Genomic DNA, 8,171 nt, shown 5'->3' with positions numbered 1-8,171 from the left:
AACATACAGTTCCTACTAATACCATTCTTTTTTTTTTTTTTTTTTTTTTTTTTTTTTATCCATGTGAGACACAGAGAGAGGCAGAGGGGAAGCAGGCTCCATGCAGGAAGCCTGATGTAGGACTTGATCTGGGAACTCCAGGATCACGCCCTGAGCCCTGAGCCAAAGGCAGGCACTCAACCACCGCTGAGCCACCCAGGTTCTCCTTACTAATGCCATTTTAAAGTCCCCACCTTATATTACCTAAATACCACCAGAGAGAAAGTCATAGACTATAGTGAATTTTTAAAACTAACAATTTTGAGGGGCACCTAGGTGGCTCAGTGGTTGAGCGTCTGCCTTTAACTTAGGTTGTGATCCCAGAGTCCTGGGATCAAGACCCGCATCCAGCTCCCTAAAGGAGCCTGCTTCTCCCTCTGCCTATGTCTCTGCTTCCCTGTGTCTTTCATGAATAAATAAATAAAATCTTTAAAAAATTAAAAATAAAACTAACAATTTTGAAACCTAGTATTGTAAGTTAACATGAAAGGTTATAATGCAGATTTTCCTGGAGATATATGGATACAACAAGCCAAATTTGGGCATCTCATTAAATAACGAAAGTGAATCACTTCACCAACACTTAAATAAAATTGTTGAGGACTATGCCATTTTATATGCTCAGAACTATACAGTAAGTATATAGTTAACAAACATAAACAACCATAGGGTATCTGCCTGTAATTGCCCTCCTTTCCTTACATGAATCGGCCAATTTAGGTCTGGGACAAGGAATTTTTTTTTTTTTCAGAATAGAAATCTTTGAAGACCCTGGGGATGTCCCACTAACTCATTCTGACATTTTCTCAGCTCCAAAACATTTCTTAGTTGTATAAATGCTTTGTATTCCCTGTGAGATTTTTTTTCCCTGTGAGATTTTAAGCACTCAACAACATGGAAGATCTTTTAAGCAAATGCGTGATGCTAGCAAAATAACAAAAATAATAATATCAGAGGATGTAAATACTAAATCAGTCTAGAGTCTTGGTGATCTAAAAGCTATAAACTTTAGGAAATATCTTAGAAAAGACTTAAGTGTTTTTGTGCCTTTCATCTAGCACTTAAGTTCACGTAAATCTTAATACTAACAAATTATAACCAATTTATTTTCCTCCTACAATTATGCTGAGAGTAGTATAAACTTCCATCGGGAGGTCATATCAAATCGGGATGTATACAAAATTACACAAAACTAAAAGTAAACATTTGTGCAAAATGTATCTAATAGAAAGCCAAAGCTGGAGATAAACTGACTTGTAAATTGTATAAAAAAATACATCCAAAATCAAAGGCATCTTTAAACACAGTCCAGAAATTGTATTAAATCAAAGGCAAAACTTGAAGGTTGTTATAGCACTACTATCCAAAAACTTAAAACCAGCTGGGTACAGGAAAAATAGAGGGAGGTTTCTTCAAAACCACCCACACAGTGGCTGTCTTCCTCCTACCAGGGCTGCCCATAGAGACCAGCTTCCTGCTCAAGCATGAGGAGCACACAGTGCATATGGAAAACTATGGAGTCAGCCAAATTCCCACCCACTTCAGTTCCTATCCTCAGCAGCTCCCTGACAACCCACAGAAACCAATCAGTTCAATGTGATGGCAAGATGAAAGCCGAGACCCACTTCTCCTGTAAATGGAAATGTTTAGGTACATTGCAGAGACTCAACAAAGCCCCCAGAGTAGATTAATGAAACATCAAGAGTTTTAAAAAGCAAAAGTTGAAAAGGAGCATTTTATTAGAAAAGGAGATTTGAGGCATGAAGGAATGGAGTTTTCTTAATTATAAATGGAGAAAGGAGCAAAAGATATTAAGTATAGTTGATCTTTGAATAACATGGGTTTGTGCTCACTTCGGCAGCACATGTACTAAAATTGGAACAAAACAGAGAAGATTAGCATGGCCCCTGTGCAAGGATGACACATAAATTCATGAATAACATGGACTTAGCTATAGAAGCCCACTTAAACACAGATTATTTATAGTGTGATAAGTGTATTTTTTCTTATAATTTTCTTTTCTCTAGGTGACATTATTATAAGAACACAGTATATAATACGTGTAACATACAAGATATGTGTTAATTGACTATTCATAGTTAAGCCTCCAGTCAACAGTAGGCTATTAGTTGTTAAGTTTTGGGGGAGTCGAAAGTTATATGCAGATTTTTGGCTCCACAGGGGTTGGCACTCATAACCCCTGCATTGTCTGAGGGTCAACTGTGGTCACACAAAGAAAACTACTATGAGGAAAGAAATCCCTTTCAAAGGCACTAGGTTATAAGAAAATAAATTGAGTGATGTAAAAAAAAATAAAAGTTTGTCTCTCCAGAATCATTAGTGATTGAATTAAGGTATGCAGAGTTTTCAGAGAGCTGCAAGTATATCCTTTAACACAGATTTAAAACAAATTTAACCATCTAGGGGCCCCTGAGTGGCTCAGTTAATTGAGTGCCCAACTCTTAATTTCAGAAGGTTAAGAAATGGAAGGAGAAAGAGGATTTAGGTATCTATGGAAGAATTCCATGTATGATATATCAGAGCTCTGATAAAGGCAGTGAAAATTGACATGGAAAAGGGAATGCAAATTTGAGAAAAATGGAGGCAAAAAGACAAGATGATTGATTAGATGGGTATGGCAGGTGGGGAGGATAGAAAAGGATTGGGAAGGAAAACAGATCCAAGGATGACTCCACCCATTTGCAAGACTACGGCAAGTAACTTATTCTAAGTGTCATTAATAAAACGTGGAGCCTAGGCGCGCCTGGTGGCTCAGTTGGTTAGGTGGTCAGCTCTTGATTTCTGCTCAGGTCATGATCTCAGGGTCTGGGGATCAAGCCACACGTTGGGCTCCTCTCTGAGCAGGGAGTCTGCTTGAGATTCTATCTTTTTGTCCCTCTGCCCCTCCCCCTGCTCTCTCTCTCTCTCAAATAAATAAATAAATCTTTAAAAAAATAAAATACAAATATGGAATCTAGATGGCCTTTAAGAGAACTTCTATTCTAAAAGCCTATGAATCACTATAATACAGATTACTGTATGATTAAATGATATCCTCAAAGCTTCTTAAAGTTGACCTTACATTAAGTGACTCCTGGACATTTTAAGTTCACATACCTGTTTGCTAAGTTCTCTCTTGGTTATTTTATCAGCTGTAATAGTAGCTGCTGACAACATGCCTGCTTCCAACAGTTCTCTCTTCTAAGTTTTCTATTTCATATGTATACTGTAGGTATGGAGTCGAGGTAACTAATCTCCCTCTCTTCTGAACTACATAGCACTTCATTTGTAATTCCCTATGACATTTCTTCATTCCACAGTGCTTTTTCTCTTGGTTGTATAAATGTTTTATGTGCCTTGTAAAGGATAAAGCAACTAAGAATAAAAATGGGTCTCAAAAAAAAAAAAAAAGTCTCCATATTCTTTGTGCACTTATCCCATAAGTGACCCCATACACAATCACATTGCATACAGAACTTAAATAAATCCATTAGGTATCTTTTTGAACCAAAATTGTTAAAATTGTGAATACATTATAAATAAACAGGCTGAGGACCCAAGCAGCATTTTTTTTCCTCAGTAGAGGTACTATAATGTTCAAAAGACTTAATAGTTTTTCAGAAGGTTTTTGCTTAGTTCCTTATTCCTGTGTTCTGCATAGATAATATTAAGAGTCAGAGATACAAAATAGAAAAACATCATTAGCACAGAAAAAACTGAAGATAAGTACGATTTAAGAAAAGAAGCAACTATCAAAAAAATAAATAAACAGGCAGCCCCTGGTTTTGCACATAATGAATTGCTATAATTCTATGGTGAGGGTTAAATATTTACATTTTTGTTACAAAAATCCTTTAGATCCACACATCTCATTAGTGTAATTTGAAAATATATATCTACCAGTCTGTGTCAACTTTGTACTCTTGTCTTCCCTGATAATTGTACCTCACAGATGAACTGAACAAATTAAAGCTAAATAGTGTGTTGTCGATGCCAAAACTCTGCCATGAGGGACATGCCTGATGATTTTGACCTTTGTCAATTACAATTAACTTTATGAGGCCCATACATACTTATAAATGTCTCAACAGAACTTTTATTTTTCTAGCACAGTGCCTGTTTTATCTATTAAAATGTTATATCAAAATTCAATTGAATAGATAAATTGTCACTTGTTCCAAAAAAGAATGCAGTGGGGCCAAACTAATCTATTGACCCTCTTCCTCTAATGCCTCGAAAGAATCATTCTCCAGCTGCTGAACACCAGAGTACACATTTTATTTATATGTCAATTCATATGTAGAAAGTGCAAGTTGGAAAAAGTCTCAGAAATTGTGAACTAACAACTGCCTACAATTTGAATATTTAAGAAGGTAAGGAATCACTGAATTTTTATTTTTAATTTTTTTTAGATTTTGCTTACTCATTCATGAGAGACATAGAGAGGCAGAGACATAGGCAGAGAGAGAAGCAGGCTCTTTGTGGGGAGCCTGATGAGCGACTTGATCCCAGGACCAGAGGATCATGACCTGAGCCAAAGGCAGACATTCAACCACTGAGCCACCCAGGTGCCCCAATTTTTCTTCTTTTTTTAATCAATAATATGTCCAATGTGCTGCAGAAGCAGAAAGGAACTGGTTAGTAGTCACAGAAGGCCTAAAATGTACTTGTCTAGAGTCTCTCAAGTCTACTCCCTACTTAAATTCTGTTCTACATGAACTCCAAAAAAGAATTTAACCATTAGGGGCTTACTGCTCCTGCTCTATAATGATTAAACTTTGGCAAACACCTTTTTTGGTCTTACCTTGGTTAATACAAGATGGCAATTTCCCAAAAATAGTTTTAATAGGAAACAAAGCAGAGCAGGAGGCCTAAAAATGGACAAAGACATGGGATGAGTTTTATAGAGTAGAGTAGGCCTTTTAACCCAAACCTAATCAAAATTTAGAAATGGCTGAATTAGCTCAAACATTGATTATACACCTACTACATGCCTGGCACTTGGTAAAGCACAAAGGAAAACAGTGGATATTCCCTCTAGAAACATATAGTTTAATTAGAGAGAGGAACACATAGTTCCATAGTAAAGGAGTTACTATAATGAGGCAAATGCTAGAACAGACATATACACATATTGGTTTACTAACAGGCTTAATGGAATATTTCATTTAAATCTACTAATTTTTACTCTCAACTCAGTCTTAATAGTATATATTAGCCAATTGTCAGGGTCACTCCCTATTCCTAAAACACGCCTCCTTTTCTATCTAAATCCAAGATGGCAAATACAAGCACTTGTGTCATCTCTCATATTTCCCTTGCCATGGCAGTCATTCTTTTCCCAAAATGTTCTCACAAGCCATCTTATACAGTATACCAGGCAGTCACTAAGAGTAATTGGCACGAGATGAAACCTATCTTCTTCCTTTATCTGGATTTACTTCCACTAGTACCACATTGGCAGATGCTATTTGAAACTTTCAGCATGGGGTGTGATTTCTTGCCCAGCCAAAAACACATGTTCTTTAATTTCTGTTTAAGCGCTTCACATTCCCTTTTGGGCCAACCACTAATTTATTTCCTATGTTAGGAAGCTTAAGGTCCAAGCTCATCTGTAGAGCAGAAAGAACTATATGCTTTCCATATGCAATGAAAAATCACACACATCTCATATTGTTAGTTCTACTCATATAACATTAATACTAATTAATATGTTTTGAGTATGAACTTGAGTGCCAATAATACCCGTATAATGCAAATACAAAAACTGAGGATTATGGGGCACCTGGGTGGCTCAGTTGGTTGGATGCCTGCCTTTGGCTCAGGTCATGATTTTAGGATCTTGAGATCAAGCCCCATGTCAGGCTCCCTGCTCAGTTGGGAGCCTGCTTCTCCCTCTCCCTCTTCCCCCGTTTGTGCTTTCTCTCCTTTTCTCTGTCTCAAATAGGTAGGTAAATAAAATCTTTTAAAATAAATAAATAAAATTATTAGGAAAAAAAAAGAAAAATGAGGATCAGAGAGAGTCAGGATTAGAATTCAGGCAAAGTCAAGACTCTTGAATTGTTAACTTGTACCCTCCACCACCTCCACTCCTCCACTTCTCCAAATCCTTCTAAATGCTCCCAGGTAAGGGTAGCACCCCTCTCAGAAGTCCTTAGTTTTTTTTTAAAGTCCTTAGTTTTCTTTACACATTATTTTAAACATACATTGAGAATAATAGACTTTCTCAGGAAAACACACACAGGAAAGCAAATATGACAAAACATTAACATCTGGCCAATGTAGAAGAAAACTCTTGGTATTCATTGTACTTTTCCTGCAACTTTTCTGAAGGCTTGAAATCTTTCAAAATAACAAGTTGGAGACAAAAGAGTTATAGACCTAATTTTTGCTGAAGTAAAGGGTTTTAAATTATAGATGCCTTAGAATATTAATAGGACAATTTACATGTTCATTAAAACATTTTTAAAAATTTAAGGAGGGTACAGAAAATAACTTCATATAATTTAAATATGAGTGATAAAGGAATATGCATCATAGAAAAACTGTTTCTATCCTTTTGCTTTTGAGAATAATTGAGAATAATTGTTTCTATCCTTTTGTTTCTGAGAATAATTGAGAATAGTTGTTCTCTAATAGGAACAATTTGACCAACTGGAATAAATGCAAAGGACAGCAGCCAAGACACACAGGCTAGATCTAGAGGCAAAGTCATATGGAAATCATAGAATTTTAAAGCAGTTAAGAAGTTTTTAAAATTGTCTATTTCAATCTGCTCATTTTACTGATGATGGAATTCAATACCAGACTTTAAATGAACTGTCTAAATTTCTACAATCTGATAACAGCAAAACTACTCATTTCTTCTATATCTCAGTAGAGCCTGTATCATTCTAATTCCTTTATAAAGTGACAAAGTCATCCCAAGATTGCTTATGAGAAAAGCGGTGTGGGGCACAGTGAACATTATGGTGATAGATTCATTGGCCAACATGACTGAAAAAGGCATACAGAGGTAACTTAACTTTTTGAGGAACTGGCTAAAAATGTTCACCTCTCAGTCATATATTCCACTAGGTCAACTTCATTATTAGACTGTAAGATGGTTCTCCTGTAGTTCCAAGTTCATAGCATCACACACCAATCCTGTAGATAAGATTTTGCTTTTCTTAAAATACGAACAAAAGTCCCAGAATTAAATTTTATTGACCCTGATCAGCCTGACTTGGGTCATGTGCCCATCCTTTAACCAATCCCTATGGGAGGTAAAGGAGATCAAATGCATTTGATTTACTTAGTAAAGGTCATATTCCCTGGTCCTGGACTCAGGAATAAAATCATATTCCCTGAAATCACAGACTGAGAGTAGAAGAGAATTGGATCAATTCAAAAAAAAAAAAAGCTGGCATACTGTTAACACAAGAAGTAGGTACAGATAACAAATGGCAAAATCCAAAAATTCTACAACATCTATCCATAAGTAACAGTTGAAAAAATAAAAGTTAAGAGAAGACAAAAATTGCCTTTTAAAAAACCACCCAAAAAGTATCTTGAGAAAGGAAAGACTAATCTGTTTTCTTATACTTCAGGAAAAAATAAGGACCAATAGGCAGAGGAGAAAAGGATACAGATTCAATTCAGTAGACACGAAGAACTTTCTAACAATTAAAGATATCCAGTAACTGAGCAGGTGGCATCATGAAGTAATGAGTTTCCCATAGTTGGAAGCCTTCAAACAGAAGGAGGGTGACCATCTGTCAGGGATGTTATAGAAGGGATCCCTATACTGGGTGGGAGGTTGCTCTAAACTGCCTGTTAGATTCCTTCCAACTCTAATTCTAAATTATTGAGAACAGCATGAATAAAAGATCCAAACCCATTCAAAAACTAAATTATTCAACAAAAGGTAATAGAACTTTCAGCTATGAAGTTGAATCAAGCAGACTTTGGGTGTCATCCATCCCACTTTATAAGGAAAATAGAAACAAATCTTTAAAAATGATTATTTTTAATTTACAACATTAAAGTTAATTTTACAAGGGAATTTTACCCTCCCCCCCAAATTTTAGAATTTTCTCTTTCAAATTTGATCAGTAGGTTTACATAATTTCACTTCTACCAGACTTACTCCC

At 36.0% G+C, this 8,171-nt stretch overlaps 1 non-coding gene across 1 annotated transcript; it reads left to right on the top strand.

The window, feature by feature from the left end:
• The first annotated feature begins 1,884 nt into the window (after nt 1-1,884).
• Nucleotides 1,885-1,991, top strand: LOC112931030 (U6 spliceosomal RNA). Its single transcript, XR_003237250.1, has one exon. It is a non-coding gene; the product is annotated as a U6 spliceosomal RNA (small nuclear RNA).
• Nucleotides 1,992-8,171: the final 6,180 nt, after the last annotated feature.

Source organism: Vulpes vulpes, chromosome 4, assembly GCF_048418805.1.
Source record: "Vulpes vulpes isolate BD-2025 chromosome 4, VulVul3, whole genome shotgun sequence".
In the NCBI taxonomy this organism is placed as follows: Eukaryota; Metazoa; Chordata; class Mammalia; order Carnivora; family Canidae; genus Vulpes; species Vulpes vulpes.
The sequence above is the reverse complement of the archived record's forward strand: the minus strand, read 5'-3'. Positions and strand labels throughout refer to the sequence as shown.